At 44.1% G+C, this 20,863-nt stretch overlaps 1 protein-coding gene across 3 annotated transcripts in view; it reads left to right on the top strand.

The window, feature by feature from the left end:
• Positions 1 to 18,203: 18,203 nt before the first annotated feature.
• Positions 18,204 to 20,863, top strand: part of MRAS (muscle RAS oncogene homolog) — a 57,085-nt gene continuing 54,425 nt past the window's right edge. The window contains exon 1 of one of the 3 annotated variants that reach the window (XM_090284278.1): positions 18,204 to 18,518. The gene's annotated coding sequence lies outside the window, so the exon portion shown is untranslated. Of the gene's footprint in view, positions 18,519 to 18,823; positions 18,880 to 20,863 lie in introns of those variants that run through there. The other 2 variants (XM_090284277.1, XM_090284279.1) reach the window with 2 other exon arrangements.

Below are 20,863 nucleotides of genomic sequence, written 5' to 3'. Positions count from 1 at the left end.
TTTTAACTCTCTGTGCTTCCTGGACATGTAAGTCTATTGCCTTCCCCAAGTTACAGAAGTTCTGCTTCATTATTTTTTCACATAAATTTTCAATTTCTAGTTCTTCTTCATCTTCTGGCAGCCCTATGATTTGGATGTTGGCCCACTTATAGCTGTTCGATAAGTTTCTGAGCCTCTCCTCATTTTCCTCACTTTTCGTTTCCTCTTTCTGCGCTGGTTGACTGTTCCTTCCCTATGTTCCAATTTGTTGATTTGATCCCTGGTTTTCTCTCCCTCATCACTTGTTTCATATGTGTTTTTGTTCGTTTTAGCAGGACTAGCCTTCATTCCTTCCCCATCTTGTTTAAGATTTGCTGTCAGGTCTGTAAGCATTCTTATAACCAAAGCTCTGAACTGAGCCTCAGAAAGATTTCCTATCTGCTGCTTTGTTAGATTAGATATTTGCTATCTGGTCAGCTGCGTCACGGGGATCTCTATCATGATCTGTGCCATCCTGACCATTTTGTGTTTACCTTTGCTTCCTGGGCAGGGCTGTCACACCTCCTACGCTATAGGGGGCGGAACCCATGCACTCGTCACAACCGGGCGACCCATCTCACCACGCTGTGGTGTTTTCTGCAGGGGTGGGGGTCCAAGATGGATTCCTGCCGTTCACTCTCTGCTGAGAGACCGGGAGCCTCCTCTTCCATCCCCACCCCCTCTGGGCCTCACAGTCCAAGGCAATGGAGGTCTGCCTTCCCCGACTTTGGAATCACAAGCTGACGGGTCTGGTCTGCAGCTGAGGGTGCTTCCCAGGTGCTTCTCGCCTCCCCCTAAATACGGGTGTCTGTGCTTACCGCTGTCCCGCCTCCATCACTGCTGCTGCCACGGACAGCACAGCTTGAACTCTCCTCTCTAGCTTTGCCCCTCCTACCTGTCCGGATGAGCACCACTTCTTTATAACTTCATATGATGGACTTCCATTTATTTTCTGGAATTTCTGGTTTTGTGGTAGTTTTATTCCTTCTTAGTTGTGGAGGAAGAGGGAGCGTGTGAGTCTAGGCCTCCATCTTGGCTGGAAGTCTCCTATGTTTGTTTGCTTCTGTGTCCCAGAGAGAGCTGTTGTTTCTGTTACATTGTAAGGGGCGGAGCCTTAGGGATTCATCAGTAATGCGCCACCTGTGTCACCACGTTGTGGCGCTGTATGCGGGGGAGGGGTTTGAGAAGGAACAATGCTGCTTGCCCAGCACTCGCCCCTTTTCTAGGCACTTCTCCCACTTCTGCACCAGACTGGCGCCCCTCTAGCTGCTACCCTGGCCGTCGTTCCCAGAGTGGGTGGGTCTGTGGATGTTCCAGGTCCATGGGGGCCCTTTAAACAAGCGGACTCTGCTGAGAGACTGGCAGTTTCTGCCTCTGCCCCAACCCCCACTGGTTTGCACAGTCAGAAGCAATGAGGCTTAATTTTCCCTGGTGCTGGGACAGTGAGCTGCGCAGTCTGGTGAGGAGCTGGGAACGCTCCCCAGGTGTCCCGCCTGACTTTTTAAAACATGTAACTGCGCTTTCTGCTGGCCTGCTGCGGTTGCCGCTGCTGCCAACACTACACCTGTCCTTTCTGCCCCAGCTCCGCCCCTCCTACCTGTCTGGATGAGTATTTCTTCCTTATATCTTTGTTTGTTGGACTTCCATGCACTTTGATTTTCTGGAACTTCTGGTTGTTTCTAGTTTTGAGGTAGTTGTATTCCTTCTTAGTTGTGGAGGGAGATGCAGAGTGTTTTGTCTACACCTCCATCTTGGACAGAAGTCCAAAACCTTATTCTTTATCCTGCAAGTCACACTCATTGCCACAAGGTGGTGATTTACTCAAGGGAAACTTTTCCGTGATCCAGATTGGACACCAGGAACATTTTCTTTTCTTTTTTTTTTTGCTCTCAGTAGTCTTTATTTTACTTTTTAGGAAGAATGTACAAAGAATGCTTTCACCTCTCCCTTCTAGTGTGTTTTTATTTTTGTCTCTGACATATATTCAGTCGCTCACCTCTCATGGTGCCTTCAGGGGCCACTCGTGTGGGAGCCTGCCCTCCTGTTTCCCTTGCTTCCCCAGCTTCCTCTTCATGCTCCACCCAGAGCCCCTGGAGTGTAGGTTCCCACTCTGGGCCCTGGAGCCTGTGCCCTGGGTGAGGGGCACACCTTCCTGAGCAGCTGAGATTTCTTGCAAGAAACTGATGTCTTGGAGTCTGGAGAACACTACTCAAGTTCATATGCCATCATTGTGTGTGCTGGGATGTGCTCAAGGCCTCTGGGCATGATCCAAGTAGGGGATGTGCCCACTGTCTCTCACACAGTTGTGTTCTGGTTTCTTCAGCAGTTGGGACCCCCAGGATCTTAGCCTGGTTTTGCAAATCAGGCTTGGGTGGGATGGTTCTGGAAGGATGAGTTGGGCCATTCCCTTACTGCAGAAGATAAGCTCAGGTAGGCTTTTCAAAACAGGAGATGCAGTTAGCACTGACCACCAGGCAGTTCTGGGGCGGGGGGGGGGGGGGGGAAGGGGAGGGGGTAAAGGAGCCTTGGGCCTGCCCTCTGGCTCTAGAGTGAAGGAAGGGTAGACTCTGCCCTGAACCCACCAGCAGGGCCGAGTTCAGGGAGAGAACAGAGAGGCCACCTGGGAGCCAGCAGGGTGGTGGCAGAGGGGAGAGCTAGTGGTGAGGACTCAGGTGCCTTTCAGGAGCAGCAGGCCAGGTTTGAACCCCTCTGGATGTCCTGTCTGCCGTGTCCTGCCTGCCAGTGCTGAGCAGCTGAAGCCCAGGGAGCTGGAGACTCTGGCCCTGAGGAGGCCTCACCCCCTGTCTGGCAGAGCCATCACAGGGCATTTGCAGCTGGGGACCCTGGGTCTTTCCAACCAGTGTTTCTTTGGGGGGGCGGGGTGTCATGGTTCCTGCCTGTTTCCATCTCTAGTTGATTTTTCTAATGTCAGCAGTTTTATGTCAAACACCCACACTCACACTGCCAAGATAAGTAATATGGCATCCGTAGGAGATTAATGACATTTAAATAAGATTGAATCTTACAATCCATAAATACGACATATCTTTCCATTTATTTATTCTTTCATTTCAGCAACATTTTGTAATTGTTGCAAATCATCTGTATTTTGTTTATGAATGCTAATATTAATGAAATTGCTTGTATGTTTTTTACTTCAACTAAATTGTGTGCTGCCAATACATACACTGATTTGTATATATTGACTTGGTATTCTGAGATATCACCAAACTCACCTATTATTCTAATAGATTTTTTGTGGTGAGGCTGACTTTGCAAATATAAACTAGTGAGCCATAAACTGGAGCAGCCTATCTCTCTGAGCCTACCAGCTTGCATTGGACTATGTCGCATTTTCTTTATGTCACAGAAATCATTGAGAGTACCCATCGAACTGCTGATTTGTATTGTGAGTCCATGTAGGACAGGTTGTACCAACTAATTTCTAGAGGCTTTGATCATGCAGCATCAGGTTTCCATCATGAGTGGAGACTAATAAGCCCTGCACACCCACCACTCAGGCTTATTGACTGGTGAGAAGAGATGGCAAGGAGACATTCTGCACATTGTAGGGTAATCTGATCTCAGGTTCTCCCATTGGCAGACCTTTCTCCATCAGTCTCTCATGTTTCTGCACATTCGTGAGCAGAGGTGCTAACTGCCTTTATTCCCAACTATCTTTTCAGAAATATTTATAGAGTGAACAGCCTTGAAAGATAAAGGTAGTAGCTTCTAAAACCCAGGGCAAGTTTGCTTATAGCCTTGGAAGACAGAGGTAATATCTCCCTCTATAGAAAGCATACTCACTCCAGGTATAAAAGCTTTGGTTTTCTGAGGCTTGAGGTTCTTCTATGACACAACCCATTGCATGTACAGGTCTACTCGGCCCTCTTTTCATTGTCCTATGGGAACTGAGGTTGAGGAACCGTATGCAAAAATGCTAATACCCTGGCTACTACTGTTGCTGTGAGTAATAACCTATTTTTCACCTCCAATGAGTTTCATGCCTTCTGCCAGTATCCATCAAACTATGAGAACATAACTTGTTAGCTTGCAAATAGGATGAAACCTCAGACCTTCACAGTTCCTGATACCTCTAGAGAGGTAATGAGCTTTCCCCTTTATTGTTCAGGCTCCTCTGGGAGATTGGAGAGCAGGTCCTATTTCCCTTACAACTTCCTATTAGAACACAACTCCTTGCCCATCTATTTGGTCCAACAAAAGAAGCTTTTGAAGCAGATCTAGATCCCAGTCAACTCACAAAGACCTCATTATCAAAGACTCTGCACCTCCAATGAATCCCCTGAAGCTTTTTGAATGACTGCCCCAAAGATTGAAGACTTAATGCTAAATGGTCTTCTGAATTCTCTAAGATTGCTAATATTTATCCCAAAGATTATGTGCAGTTTGGAATACTATATGCCATATTCATATTTGTTTTTTCTTGTTTTGTTTTATTTTTAAGTATATTTTATTGATTATGCTTTTACAGATGTCCCAATTTCTTTTCCCTTTGATCCCCTCCACCCAGTACTCCCCCTTCCCTCTGGTAATGCACCCCGTTAGTTCATATCCATGGGTCATGTATATAAGTTTTTTGGCTTCACCCTTTCCTATATTATTCTTAACACCCCCCAGGCTATTTTGTACCAGCCAATTATGCTTCTTAATCCCTGCACCATTTCCCAATTTCTCCCCCTGCCCCCTCCCAGCTGATAACCTTCCAAATGATTCCCATACTTATGATACTGTTCCTGTTTTTGTTGTTTGTTTAGTTTTTTTTTTTTTTTTTTTTTAGGTTCTGTTATTGATAGTTGTGGGTTTGTTGTCATTTGAATATTCATAGTTTTGATCTTCTTTTTCTTAAATAAGTCCGTTTAACATTTCATATATTAAGGACTTGGTGATGATGAACTCCTTTAGCTTTACCTTGTCTGGAAAGCACTTTACCTGCCCTTCCATTCTAAATGATAGCTTTGCTGGATAGTGTAATCTTGATTGTAGGTCCTTGCTTTTCATCACTTTGAATACTTCTTGCCAGTACCCTCTTGCCTTCAAAGTTTCTTTTGAGAAATCAGCTGATAGTCTTATGGGAATTCCTTTGTAGGTAACTCTCTTCTTGCTGTTTTTGAGATTCTCTCTTTATTTTTAACCTTTGGCATTTTATTTATTTATTTATTTATTTTTGAATTTTTGCAATAATAGTTGAAATGAGCAACTATTTAAAAAAAACATTTGTACAAAAAATATGAGTCAAATTTTTTTTTCAAAATCAATCTTTAATTAATTGAATGAATTATTAAATTAATACTTTTTATGTTCACTCTACTGCTGCTTAATTTTGACTTCAAGGGAGGTCTATCTTCACATGGAAACAGTCTGTTATTTCTCTTAGATGAATAAAGTGACTCCAAAAACATGCCTACAAACATCTACTCTATGTTATTCTGCTATTTTGCCCTTATGTTGAAATTCTTCACCATTAATATCATACCTTAGGGCACTTATTGAGAAGATTTTGTATTTTAAGTGGGCCAAAGAAATGTGTTACCTAAGAGGCATAATGTATTTAGCTAGCTATGCATTTGACATAGATCATTCTCTTTCTGATTAAATGTGTAACTTCCATTGTTCCCTTTGGAACCAACAATCAAGGGTCTGAATAAAATGGTTTGGTGGAAAGAGAGCATCTGGCAGATAAGGGAGGATAGAAAGATGTCTATTTTGAGTGCATTGGATTCTGCCCACATAAAGGGCACAGAGACCCTCAAAGCACAGGGAAACCAGCCACAGCAAGGTCATAGGGATTGAGCTTCTCAAGCAACCACTGTAGAGCATCTGAAAAAATGAAACTGAGTAGTCTTTAGCTGTCACCTATTTCAAGAAGTTCCAAAGGTACAGTGATTCCTACTTATGTGTAATAGACATGTTATGCTTTATCTATGAATTCTAAGGGAAAAGTGAATGGAAAACAAGGTGAAAGTATGTTCTTGAATATACTACTTTGTTCTGAAATTGTTAGTAGGAGCATATAAATTATTGATGTTTTCTTAATAAATTGCAGTTATATCAGTGTTGAGAACTGAAAGCATTCTGGCCTTCTATTTCATTCCAAAGAAATTATATTTCCCTGGTTAAAATAGTTATTAAAGCTTACCAAATAAAAGATAAATTGAAGAGAAGTTTTGCCTGAATTATAATAATTTTATAGTAATTTTGGAGTTTTCTAAATAATCCTGCAGAATGTCAGCATCTTGATAGTTGAGTAAGTCAAAAATATCATATACTCAGTTTCTCCTCACTGATTATTATATTCTTAGTACTAGATTTATTGATCACTTTTGAGTCATTCTTCAAATGTTTCATAAACCAAAAAAGCAGGAGTGAGGAAGAAATTAAATATTCAGAGCAATGAAGCTCAATGTATCAGTGTATATTAATTTCTAATTTTTAGTTTATGCTCTGTTGTCCTCAAAGAACTTAATGTCTATTGGGAAAGTAGGTCTATGAAGCAAAAATTATTTTTAGATTATTTTAGAAGATATTTGTGGTAGAGAAGAGATGTGGCATGAAATCAAATCAAGTAATCACAGAAAATTTCAAAGAAGAAATGTTTTCACCTGAGTTAACAGCAAAGCTACACACACCATACCATTCATTTCAGTCCTGACTTAGATTCTGCTATCCCTTTTGCCTACAATATTGTCTTTTCTTTCCATTCTCACCCAAATAACTGCTCACTTTCTTTTTTTTTTTAAGTATATTTTATTGATTATATTGTTACAATAGTTCCAATTTTTCCCCCTTTGCTCCCCTCCGCCCAGCACCCCCCTTCACCAACAATCCCCTCCCCAAGTCCATGCCCATGGGTTGTACATACAAGCTCTCCTGCCTCACCCTTTCATATATTCTTCTTCTTTTTTTAAAAATAATTAATTAATTAGTTAAATATTTTAACAATAAAAAATAACAATCCCTCCCTCTCAGACTTAAGACCCTTTACAATCTTATAAAGGACAATGGACGAAGGTCTCGAGCTCCTCTAGCTGCTTCAAGCTGGACATGGTCGTCGTCCTACCTACCCTTGGGTCAAGAAATCCCTAATAAGAGTGGGGGTGTGGAGGGGAGGGTGGCCTTCCCACAAGGGGAAGGATCGTGCAGACTCCAGGTTGGTTGGCTGTCTCTGGACAACGGCATGCTTGGTTTAACAGGCTGGCATCCTTGTTGTATTCTGGGGGCAACAGGGTTAAAGGACAGCATTCAATCCGTAACCACTAGATGACAAAAGACAGGTATTAATTTTTCAATGTCCCACATTAGGGAAAAGAAGGGCTTCTTTGGAGGAAGGTATGCCAGGTACATCTCACCTGTCCAAAACCCTTTTGCCCATTATACTTAGTTTGGACTGAGGGAAATATTTTAGGTTTCCCCTCTCTCAGGCCTCTGGGCTCTTTCTGTCCAAGCCATTAGGATAGAAAAGAGAAACCAGTTTTAAAGTGAAGCCCACAGACCACCCCGTTCTTCACCAACCCAGCCACTTAGTTCAGCCAAACCATTGAGTCTCAGGAGGCAGCAATGCAGACAGGATTAAGTTAGGCCTATACATACAGATGATCACTCAGGTAATGAGATCATAGGCTTATGCCCTTTGAAAACAGAAAACACATGTTAATTTATGTAACATAACCCACATACAAGTCTCTAAATCTGTAGGACTGTCTTATCGGAAAGACATCCAGTTGCAAGGCATTTGACATTCTTCTTGCCTGTAAATTAAACATCTTTGATAATGCCACAGACATAGTTTAACTTTCAAATGAAAACAAAATTTAAATGAAAAGAAACTTTAAAGACGGTTAGCTGCACTACTTTATAGTCTACCACTGGGCATTGTGATCTTCCTTGAATCTTGATTTTTCTCCCTAAGATTACCCTCCTTGTCATTAAAGGGACTGCATTAAGTTCATTTTTAATTTATCCTGTTCATTTGCATAAACACAACAAGAGTAGCAAACGATCACTTATGATCTTTAGTTCTGCTTTGCTGGAACTTACACAAGGAACATTTAGGGTGACCTTCAGTCTGCCCTTCAGGGCACAGAAGCTGAGCCACATACCTGGCATTCAGCCTTGCCTGTACACACCTGTCTTTTCCAGGTCCTCCTGGTTTTCCACTGTGCCTTAAGGTCCCTTCTAGCCATCTTTCAGGAAAACAACCTTCATTCCTTCCCTGGAAAGATTGCTATGGACCGCTCATCCATCCAAGGTACCAGGCCTTTTATCTCATGGACTTTTATTACCTTTGAAAGTCAGTCCCAGTTGCTCAGGGCTTTTTGGTAACAACCAAAGCCCAAGCATGTCTCCTTTAGGCATGACATTCCATTCAAAGTCTTAGTTAAAAAAAAAAAAAAAAAAAAAAAAACCTCTATTAACAACTGGTCTTATTAGTTTTATGCAAAGAAACTTAGGTCATTACTTACTTCTTTAGAATGCCAAATTCTGGAGGGATCAGATAGGGAGAAAATATATACAGTGTGAAGGAAAATCCTTGTCCTTCTAATATTCACTGAACTTGCATTTCTATTCTTTATATTTTTATTTTCCCCCCCCACTAAAAATTTTTCTGTTTGTTTTTCCATTACAGTTGTCTCACTTTTTTCCCCCTCTTGCTTCCCTGCACCCTGCCCCCCCTTCTTCCACATTCAGTCTCCACCCAGTTGTCCATGTCCATGGGGCATTTATACATGTTCTTTGACTAGACCCTTCCCTTTCTTACCACTTCTCTCCCTCCCATCTCCCCCTTTGTTACTGTTAGTTTATTCCTTGTTTACATACCTCTGGTTCAATTTTGCTCATTTGTTTGTGTTGTTCATTAGTTTCCTGTAACAGGTGATAGCATAAGGTAATTTTCTTTTGTTGCCTGGCTTATTTCGCTAAGCATAATTCTCTCTAGTTCCAATCATGTTGTTGCAAATGGTAGAAGTTCCTTCTTTCTTTCAGTACTTATTCATTGTCATTTTCCCCCTTTGTCCTCGTGTTCCTCTCTGTCTCTCTCTGTTTCTTCATCTTCTTAAAGCAGACCCTTTAGCATCTCTTGCAATACTGGTTTGGTGGAGATGTATTCTTTTAACCTTCTTTTGTCTTGGAAACTCCTTATTTCACCTTCCATTTTGAATGAGAGCCTTGCTGGGTAGAGTATTCTTGGTTGTAGACCTTTGTTTTTCATTGCTTGGAATATATTTTGCCATTCCCTTCTGGCTTGTAGTGTTTCTGCTGAGAAATCTGATGATAGCCTTATTGGAGCTCCCTTGTATGTTATTAGTTGTTTCTCTCTTGCTGCTTTTAGGATTCTCTCTTTGTCTTTGAATGTTGGCATTTTAATTATGATGTGTCTTGAAGTGGGCCTGTTGGGGTTCATCTTCATTGGGACCCTCTGTGCTTCCTGGACTTGCATGATTCTTTCTCTCTTCATGTTAGGGAAGTTTTCTGTCATTAGTTTTTCAAAGACGTTTTCTATTTCTTGCTCTTCTTCTTCTCCTTCTGGAATTCCTATGATACGGATATTATTACGTTTCATGTTGTCCTGCAGCTGTCTTAGAGCCTCTTCAGTCTTGTTCAGTCTTTTCTCGTTTCGTTGCACTGTCTGTGAGTTTTTGTCTACATTGTCCTCCAGCTCGCTGATCCGATCTTCTGCTTCCTCTAGCCTGTTTTTAATTCCTTCTACTGTGTTCTTCAATTCAGAGAGCGTATTCTTCATTTCCTCCTGGCTCTTATTGATAGCTTCCATGTCCTTTTTGATGCTGGTATAATTCTCAGTAAGTTCCTTATAGTTCTTCTGGAGTTCACTGTAGTTTTTCTGGAGTTCTTTGTAGTTTCCGCTGAGCTCATTGAGCTTCTCCATAATCCATGCTTTCAATTCCATATCTGATAGTTTGCTCCCCTCTATTTCATTTAACACTCTTTCTGGGGACTCTACCTTTCCTTTCGATGGGGGGTTGTTTCTCTGTCTCCCCATTTTTGTGACTCCTATCGTTTGTTGGTGCTTCTTAGAATGATCTGCACTTCCTGGATCTGCCCCTGGTGGTGTCAGATCCTGTACCCAACCTTTGACATTTTAATTATGATGTGTCTTGCTTGGTGTGATCCTCTATGGGTCTAGCTTGTTTGGGACTCTCTGTGCTTCCTGGACTTGTATGTCTATTTCCTTCACCAAATTAAAAAAGTTTTCCTTCGTTATTTTTTTTTCACATAAGTTTTCAATTTCTTGCTCTTCCTCTTCTCCTTCTGGCACTTCTATGATTCAGATGTTGTCACGTTTAAAGTTGTCCCAGAGGTTCCTAAGCCTGTCCTTATTTTTTTCAATTCTTACTTCTTCATTCTGTACTGGTTGACTGTTTATTTCTTTTTTATGTTCCAAATCATTGATTTGAACCCTGGTTTCCTTCCCCCCACCACTGGTTTCACATGGATTTTCTTTCATTTCTCTTAGCTTAGCCTTCATGTCTTCCCTTATGCATTTGCCATACTCAGGCATATCTGTAAAGTCTGTGAGCATCTTTATCAGCACTGTTTTGAACTCTGCATCTGTTAGGTTGGCTAGCTCCTCATCGCTTAGTTCTCCCACTGGAACCTTGATCTATTTCCCTTTTGGGGCCACACTTTTCTGTCTCTTCAACTTGTCAGGCTCCTGTGTTTTCCTCTGTGTCTTAGGTAGAGCTGTTGCACCTGTTACATTTAAGGGGTGGAGTTTTAGGTATTCATCAGTATGGGGCTACCTGTTTTACCATGTTGTGGCACTGTGTGTGTAGGAGGGGTCCGAGAGAGAACAATGTTGCTTGCTTAGTGCTCGCCCCTTTTCCAGTTTCCAGGCACTTCTCCCACTTCCTGTATGGGACTGGCATCTCTCTAGATGTTGCCCTGGCCATGGTTCCCAGAGTGGGTGGGTCTGCAGTCATTCTAGTACCGTGGAGGGCCCTCTAAACAAACAGACTTTGCTGAGAAACCTGCAGTTTCCTCTGCTGTCCCAACCCCCACTGGTTTGCACAGTCAGAAGCAATGAGGCTTTATTTTCCCCAGCACTGGAACCATGAGCTGTGCAGTCTGGTCTGGTGCTGGGAGAGCTCCCCAGGTGTCCCTCCACACTTTTTTAAAAACATGTGACTGTATTTTCTGCTGGCTGGCCACAGCCACTGCTGCTGCTGCCACTGCTGCCACCACACTGAGTCCTCTCTGCCCTGGCTTCACCCCTCCTACCTGTCTGGATGAGTATTTCTTCTTTATATCTTTGTTTGTTGAATTTCCATGCAGCTCAATTCCCTGAAACTTCTGGTTGTCTCCAGTTTTGAGGTAGTCGTATTCCTTCTCGATTGTGGAGGGAGATGCAGCACGTCTACCTATGCCCCCATCTTGGCCAGATGTCAGTCCATATTTGTTTTATTGTAAACATAATGTTTTAAAATATGAACCATCAGGAATTTAAAAAATGTTTTCTGTCTTATTGTCAATAGGATGATACTATTGGATTTCAAAAAACTGGGCTAAATTGAAATGAGCAAACCTGGCATTTTAGGCTCAAAATCCAGGCAATTTTTTTCTCTGACTTGTTAATACAGTATTTCAAATACTAAGACTCATGAAAACATGTAGCCACAAATGACATTGACTCTCCCTCTGTTTTGCAAGCTGGGGCTGGGTAATTATCAAGAAGATATGCTCAGGATGTGGTTTTCAGGCTCCGAGTTGCAGAATGTCATTTAGGGTGTATCCTGTGGAGAGGCCAAGTCACATGCTCAAGTGGCAGAGGATGGCTCTCAGCCAAGCTCTGCTTCTTATCAGCTCCAGGAAACGCTCATCAAAGGGCTTTTTTTTCAATGAAGAAAGATGTCTGAGCCTTTACCCAGTTTTCAGCAGGTTAATATGATATGACTGCATGTAGTAGTTTTGGAATCCATCAGCTTCCTTGAATCTATGCATATATGTCTTTAAGCTGTTTTGGACATTTTTCTGCCATTATTTCTTAGAATATTGTTTCTGTCCCACTCTCTCCTCTACCTCTGGGACTCCAGTGATAAACATTTGAATTATGTACATGCGGTTTATACTATTATCTCCTTTTATATTCATCTTTTTTCTATAATTTAGTTTCAATATATTCTTAATTTGTCTTCTAACTTATTAACCCTATGCTCAGCTATGTCCAATCTGCTATTACACTTATCCAATGAGCTTATAATTTCAGTTATGGTACTTTTTAAGTTCTAGAATGTTCATTTATTTTATTTGTAGATTCCAATTATCTGGTGACATTTTTTTCTCTTTCCATCTATTTTATCTATATATTTTCCTTTATTGCATTCAACATATTAATGTAGGTGGGAATAATTTGAATTTTTAAGTATAACACATATAGTGAAATGTCTAAAGTGTGCTAATGATTAATGTAGAGCTGATGAATTTTCACATTTGTATATATCCATATAACCACTACCCAGATCAAGATAACAACATTTCCAGGCACATCTTTCCCACTTGGTTATCACTCCCCTCTGCCTAAGAGATAATCACTATTCTGACTTCTAACACTATCAATTAGTTTTTTATTGGACTTCATATATGTTGTCTTTTGCATCTGTCTCCTTTCACTTAATATAATGTTTATGAGATGCCTTTGTGCTGTTTATGTATCAGTACTTCATTATTATTTATTGCAGTATAGTATTTCTTTGTACAAATCAACCAAAATTTATTAATTTATTTTTTAGCTAATAAACATTTGGGTTGTCCCCAGTTTTTAGCTATTATAACTAAAGCTGCTATAAGTATTCTTATAAATGTTTTTTGGTGAATATATTTACTAATCTCTTTTAGGTATGTACCAAGAAGTAGAAATGTTGAGTCAGAAAGTAGGTATATATTTAGCTTTAGTAGATTTTACTAAACAATTTTTCAAAGCCAGTTGTGCCAGTTACCAGTTTATTGCCTCTCAGCTCCACACCCAACCTTAACTACCCATCCTGTGTTAATGGAGCTGAACCCTGCAAAAATTTCTCCTTTCTCATCTGGCATAATGTTAAGCTTTGACAGCCACTGCAGGAGAAAAGCTTCTTTTCCTGGTTCTGATGTGCTCACTTGGCAGGGTCCTGCAGCACATGGTTCCTGCACTTGTGGCTACACAGAAACACTCAGCTCATCTTGACGAGCAGCTTCCTCCAATCCCCCAGGAGTCGACTTTCCAATGCATCACTCCTGCAGGAAGTCTTCCAGCAACTTCTACAGTGTGGCGACTTTCCATGGAAGGCTTCCCTCAGCACCAAAGAGGAATGCTTTCCAGTGAATTCCATCTGCATGGAACTTCAGTGAACTTCCTCATCCAGTGAGGCACAGTTACACTGGCTCCAACAAGGTATGGATCTTAGCCTGATGGTAGAAGGTGAGTGTCAGGACCTCTCACAGGTTTGTTCCTTCCTTGGGTGCTTTGCCTTAGCCCTAGGGAATGTCCTCTCTATCTGCTTTAACTATAATTCTTTAGTTATCTTTCTGCTTAGTAGGTAGTCCCCTCTAATACTCAGTAAGTCTGTACATTAAAATATTCTTGTCCAAATCACTGTGGATGTACCATTTTATGCTTCTTCCAGCAATTGTATGAGAGTTCCAGTTCCTCTACCATCAGTTATTTTAAAGTCTTGTCTACTAACTCAAACATCTGAATGATTTGTGGATCTGCTTCTATCTACCTTTTTTTTTTTTTTTTGCTTATCAACTATATTTTTGTGCCTCTTCACTGGCCTATTCAATTTATATAATATGCAGACATTGTATATAGGAGGTATAGAAACTTCAGATGATGTAATTTGCCAAACAAAGTGTTCCTTCTTTCTTCTATTAAGCAGATGTGGGTGAGGGATGATTATCTCAATCCAGTGAAGAATTGAACTGGGTTGGGGCTGAGTTTCAATTTTTGCTAGACAATCTATCCCTGGTTTATACCTATTCCTTATGTGTGGATTTTGACTGAGAACTTTCAGGTCTCCATATCTTCAGCCATGAAAGACTGTGGAGATTCATCTCTGCTCTTCAGAGGTTCCCATTCCAGCTTTTCTGGCTCTGTCCCCATGGAGATTTAAACTCTGGCAAATATCATGAGGGAGGAGCTGGCCTTGTGTTTGAGGCAGTCCCTTTCTTCTTGGGGAGCCTTTGTTTTTAAGCATGATAGGCCTGTAGAAGCTTTCACTCTGCGTATGAGAAGCATTCTCAGGCCCAGAACTCAGCAGATGCCATGTGAAGAAAATTGGTTGTATTTTTAAGGCCACCTGTGTTCTAATTTGTCATTCAAGTACCATGTGGCCACTAAAAGCTTTGCTGGTTTCTCTTTCCTCCATAAGAGGTCTGCCTTCTGGGCAAAGTTGGATCATTAGCCAGAGCCTGAAACTGGCTAATGTCCTGGGGGAGGGAAAAGGGAACAGCTGGAGAGCCTCATTTCATTTCATTGCAGTAGAAGCACTGGTCTGCCACAACCTACTACATCCTGCCTAGAAGAGAAAATTTCCTGGGCTTTTGAAAATCCAAACCCTTTTCTCTTTTCAAATTATTGTCCTAGCATGTATTTTAAAATCTTAGAGTTGACTTTTTTTCCTTAATAAATTTCTGCTATAATGTCACTACCTTGAGACTCTGGATTGTCAAAATACAAATGAATGTTTTTCAGACTGTAGGTCATAACCCATGAAATCAATTTTTTAGTGAAACAGAATAGAATAGATCAGCGTGCACACACATAGTTAAGTATTGTTTCATGAAACTTTTCTGTGTCTGTATATGTTGGAGTTTGTAATGTAAGCCTATTTCTTTCCTATGAGTTGCAGCCCAAAATGTTTAAAAGTCACTGGACTTTAATTTAAACAAAGGAAGAACCATGAGGGTAAAACCAAGTATATCAGTTGAGTATGGACAACTTTTTGGAAAAGTTTGGCCATGGGTGGGAAGTAGACTGATTGTAAACTATTCTTCTAGTCTCTAGAGAGAAAGAGAAGCCCATGTGAGGGATGAACCATGAGCATCAGGAACCATAAGCATCTAAGAAGGAAATCTAGGCCTAACTCCAAATGGAGCGGGAGTGGGGCACGGAGGGGGTCACAAGGGGAGCTAAAGATGAAAACTGACTGAACATGGATTAGTAAAGGCCATGAAAACCCTGAGAAGAGACTATGCAGTTCTTGGCGCCATATCATGGGAAACCGAGGGAAGAAAGGCCTGTACTTGGCACAGAACAAAGGTCAGCTAAGGGGATGAGCAGACATGGGGTAGGGTGAGGCTCTTCTGCTAACCCATAATTGGTGTTTCGAGGTCAGCAAAAGGATCCAATTTCAGCCACAGTCCTGGAAAGACTGTGACAGAATGAATGCTAGTATCCTCTTCACCTTCTCCCTGCTTTCCCAACACCAAACACATATGCCACTGACCTGTCCATCAAGGCCAAAGACACAGTAGACTGGACCTCAGTCTACTGGCTGGGTGGGATTGGGCTTGGGGTCCCCTTACATCTGAAACAGAGTGGGTAAGACCTTCTGCACAGGTCATTGGGAGGCATGCAGACCTATCACTATGCCCATGTCTGGCACACCATGAGTGGTCAGGAGCCCAGAGTGGCATTTACCCCCAAGGACCACAGTGGGGCAGGGAATTCTGGAATTCAGCATGGCCCTGAAGTGCCCCAGCCTTCTAGGTTTGCCCACTGAACCCCCAGGCACCAGCTTAGGTCTGCTCTTAAGCATGGCACTCAGTACAGGGAGGCAAGCACAGGATCCTCACAGTGGATGAGACACATTTGCTCATATCGTTGAGCAGGAAAGTTCTACTCTGGGTCAGCTCAGAGGCTCTGATGTTGGCCCCATTCCAGGAGCAAACATCCTATGTCAGGCCTTCGACCTCAGGCGCTGAAATTTGGGTCTGAGTCTTGCCTGGGATTTTTGGCCAGGAGTCTGGCCTTCTAGCATGCCCCAAACACACCTGCTCAGCCATGCGGATCTGCTGGAGATTTTGGACAGACTTCAGCTCACTCATGCCTCAGCATATAAGGTTTTCTGTCTCTCTAGTGGTTTAGCTGATTGTTATTTGTCTTTCAATCCCTGGTTCAGTCATCACTTCTCACTCTCCTATACCTGCATTCCTACATTGGTTTAGGTACCCTTTCTCTGGGCTCCTGCGCCATCCCCACTCTGTGCCTTTTTAATTTTTTTATTAGTTTATTTTTAGGGGGGGGGGAAGAGAAAGAAACATCAATCCTCTCACATGCCCCCATCCTGGGACCTGACCTGCAATCCGGACATGTGCTCTGATGTGGAATCGAACTAGCGATCTTTAGGTTTGTGGGATGACTCCCAACCCACTGAGCCACACTGGTCAGGACCCCCAGTGCCTTTCTTTTCCATACCACTTATGCCTTGATGGCACTCTGAGTTTGCTTAGAGGTAGGTTCTGCCACAGCACCTGGTACACAGTAAGTGCTCTGGCAGTGTTTACTGAGTGAACGAACTATCAAACCTAGGTCTCACTTTTCTGCTCAGTGACCCTCTTCTCTGAAAATCCTATTTGCCAGCAACTGAGCCATGTTTTATTTCAGGGTTCGAAGAGCAGAGGAAACAACTCAAGTGGGACAGGCACCCTGTTGTAAGACCCCAGCCACAGCCTGCAGGGTTTAATCTCATCATTAACGAATATCAGGTACCTGTGTGTGATTACTATTTCAATTCCATTTCTGAAGAGATAAATTATTAGAGATTTGGGTATGAAAGTGCTGTAAAGGCAAATCTTTGACTCTTGAGCAGATGTCTCAGCTCAAGCCGAGGGCAACAGTCTGGTCACTGTGCCAGTCAAGGCCCAGGAGAGAAGATCTCTTCACCGAAGAGCCCATGAGGGGCTGACAGAAAACCAAAACACGCAGACCCCTGCCCCCCTCCCCCAAGGCCTGTGGTAAATGGAAGGGGGAGGAAGAGGCAGGTTCCAGGGCAAGACCTAGCCAGTCAAGATGAACATCTGTGCCTCAAGCCCCTCCTCCATCAGTATGTCATCAAGGTGACATAATCTTGACTGCACCCAATCCATGCCCCCCTGATATAGGGACTCTTGGGGTCCATGGTACCTTCAGAACAGCAGGTGGAAGTGGGGATGCAGGGGCACCATAGCCCTCACCAAATTGCTGCAGGGCTACCTGGATGCCAATCGAAACCTGCATCCAATTGGGAGCCCCAGCATGGCATGAAGACTCAGGGAAGTAAGGTCCCTGTAGGCCTAGGGTAGAGGGTGAAGCTCTCAAAATGGTGAGGGTTCCCTGCATGTGGAAATCTGGTTCCAAGTCATCATCAAAGTCCACCCACAAAAAGAACATCCGCATAAATGACTCTGGTAATCAAAACTACAATGAGATATCACTTCACCACCACCACCCCTCCCCCATGAGGACGGCTATAATGAAAAATGACAAACAATAAGAAGTGTTGGTGAGGACATGGAGATGCTGAAACTCTCATACATGGTTGACAGGAATATCAAACAGTGTAGCTGCCTTGGAAAACAGTTTGAGGAGTCCTCAAAATGTTAAACATAGTTAGCATATGACCCACAATTCTACTCCTATATATATATCTAAGAGAAATGCAAATGTGTTCTTACAAAGACTTGTTTATAGCAGCTTTATTCATAAAACCCCCAAAGCACAAGTAACCTGACTGTCCATCAGCTGATGAGTGGGTAAACAAAACGTGGTGTACCCGAACAATGCAATATTATTCAGTGGTGAGAAGGAATGAAGTGCTCCTATATGCTGCAACATGCATAAACCTTGAAAACGTTGTGCAGTGTAAAAAGCTGGTCACAAAAGACCACGTGTTGTATGATTCCATTTATACGAAATGTCCTGAAGAGGGAAATCCAGAACGAGGTTAGTGGTTTTCAGGGGTTGGGGGAGGCGGGAAGGAGGAGTGACTGTAAATGGGTACAATTTTGGGGGAGGGGACGGATTATGAAAATGATCTGGAAACTGTGATGGTGAGGGTTGCATAACTTGGCGAATAAACTACAAACCACTAAACTGAATACTTTAAAAGGTGGAATTTATAGTATGAGAATCGTATATTTTTTAAAGAGGGGAAAATGACACCAGTGGAGGAGTTAGCGGAACTGAAAACAGGAAAGAGAGCGTGAGTGTCGTCTGTCCCTGTCGCATCCATCTGAACGAACTTTGGGCCCAGGAATGGTGCACCAAGAGGACCTGGAAAAGCGACCCTGGAGGCAGGATCTAGAAAGACACGCTCCCCGAGATTCTAAGGGAACGGGGTTAAGGTGGTGATCCGGAATCATTTAGGATTGGGGAGGCTCAGAAGTTGGCCTAGCCAAGCGGAGATTTAAAGGTTGGAGCGCAAGATGCTCTTAAAGGGACCTGGACAAATTCCCGTTCTGCATCCACCTTAAAGCCAGCTCCACGCGGCGCCATGGTTGGGACCCTGGTAAGTGTGCGGGGCCTCGAGGGAGGCACCGGCGCCAACCCCGTTCCATGGTCGGGCGACTCTGCGGCGCACTCCGCAGGCAGCGGGTGCAGGCGGGGGCGGCAGGATAGCGGGGGCCAGGCTACCCCGGCGTCCCGGCAGAGCTCTATTTTTAGCAGGCGCTGTTGCAATATAAGGAATGCGCTGCGCGGCAGGCGCTCCGGGCGCTGCGGGCTGCGCGGTCGCTTTAAGGAGGCGCCAGGGTGGGGACGGGCCAGAGAGGCTGGCGGGCTGGCGGGCTTGGAGCCTTCAGTGGTCAGTCCGGCTGGAGCATGGAGGAGGCAACCTGAGGGCCAGAGCGCAGCTGGGGCTGGAGCGTGCGGTGAGTGGTCCGGGCGGCCTGGGACAGGAGGGAAGAAGAAGGGAGGGCGCCCACCGGCTGCACAGCCCCCTGCCCGGGCTGGCGCTTTGTTCCGGGGCGGAGGTGTGGCCGCCCCTGGCCGGGCCGAGCTCTCCTAGCTGAATGCGCTTTGGGACTGGCGGTGAGTGGCCTTTGGCCCTCTTGGTAGGCTCCCGAATAATGGTGTGAATTGAGAAATCGGCCACGAGTGAGACTCCAGTGGGGAGGGCCTGCCCACCTCCCAAAATGCCTCTGTTATGATAACTGCCCTTGGGTTCCTTGTCTGCCCGGGCGAGAACCCGCAGGGAAGTGCGCAACGCGGCTGGGTCGGGGGCGCTTTCTCCCCTTTTAAAATGGCGTTAACAGGCTCGGGGATCCGCGGGTGGAGTTGTCAAATTCAGCTGAATAACAAAAAGCAGACTTCTTCAAAAACAACTCTTCACTGCACTTGGGGCTCTGGTCACAACGAGGGCCGAGCTCATTCATTGACTAGACCTGGCTGGAGCGCCCAACGTGTGTGGGGCACAGTGCCAGCTGTAGAAGGTAGGGGTGCAAACCAAGCTGCAGCCCAGCGTCGTGAGTCCTGGGTCCTGGGTTCTCGGATCAGGGAAGCTCAGGCGTTCTGGGAGCAGACAATGTGGAAGGTCAGGGAAGGCCTCCTTGAGGAGGTGATACCTGGTAGAAGCATCGAACACCCTTTTAGATTCTGTGGCTGAGACCGAGGTCTGTGCTGTCTGGGGACAAAGCCGATCCTGGAAAGGTGGACAAGGGCCACTTCATCATGGTCCTGATCACAGAGCTCTGGGCTTGCCCCCCTTCCCGTCGTGGGCCCCTGCTTGGGCTAGAATAGCTCTGGTTCTAGGACTCAAGTCTGTCCTAGACCTGACCAGAGAAGGGGACTGACAAGGCCCAGAGTTGTGGCCCCAAAAGCGTGACCTCCCTGGCAGCAGGAGTAATAAGGAGATCTGACTTCGAAAACCCTGCAGCTGTACTGAAATAACAGCAGCCAACAAGGCTCACGCAGACCAGACATGGATGTGCTTGATCATCATTTGACAAGACTCCTTCAGAAAGATTTTATTATCCCCATATGCAGGTGGTGAACTGGGGCTAAAAGGATCCATAACGGGCCCAAGAGCCTCTCTTGAGATCATGCTTTAGACCATGCAGCTGTTCAGGACACTCCTGAGAGGGTTGGGCTCTTCTGGGCTTGAAGGCTCAAGGTGTAGCCTGTGTTGTACTTTTGCTCTGTTCATATTCTCTGGTGGGTTTAAGTGTAGGGTGGTGAGCTGTTAGTAAGTATTAATAACTGACACGTGCCAGGGGCTTTGCTCTGAACAAAGCACTTTCACTGAGACAGTTCTTAGGGTTTCTCCTGTTCCTCTTCTGAGAGAAGAAACTTGAGCTGGCTAACGTTTTGTAAATCTCCTAATTTCCTGTAAATCGCGTGTCCCTGCTGACTGGGGTTGAAAATGTTTCAGGTCGTGGTTTTCATCCTTGGGTCTGTTCTCATTGCCCAGCGGCCACTTAGCTTCTCTGTCTGTGGTTTATGGTGTCCTTTGTCCTTCTTCTGCCAGGGCAGGCGGCTCGGGGCTTTTGATGCTCTGGGGTTTTCAAGGCTGCAAGGTCTGCCAGCCTCTTTCTGGGGAGAAGTGGGTGTTGAGTAAACCTGGTGCTCTGATGGAAACTGCCCCCCCCCCCCACTGTGGCCTCAACATTTCCTTATGGAGAAGGGGGCGTCAAGGCCCTCTGCTGAGCCCTGGTGAGACAAGCGACAGTCTTCCAGAGTTGCAAGCTTTGTCTCTGCATAAAGCAGTTTGTATTTTTCCACTACTCATGTTTTCATCTACATAAGACATTTTGTGGCAGGTATAACTTTTATTGTTAGCGCTAACCACAAGTATTTCACACCTTTAGTTATCTGAGCTGCTTATAAAGTGACAAGTTAGTTATCGCTGGGGTTGGT

The sequence above is a fragment of the Furipterus horrens genome, unplaced genomic scaffold, assembly GCF_987537825.1.
Source record: "Furipterus horrens unplaced genomic scaffold, mFurHor1.1.pri manual_scaffold_7, whole genome shotgun sequence".
NCBI lineage: Eukaryota > Metazoa > Chordata > Mammalia > Chiroptera > Furipteridae > Furipterus > Furipterus horrens.
The sequence above is the reverse complement of the archived record's forward strand: the minus strand, read 5'-3'. Positions and strand labels throughout refer to the sequence as shown.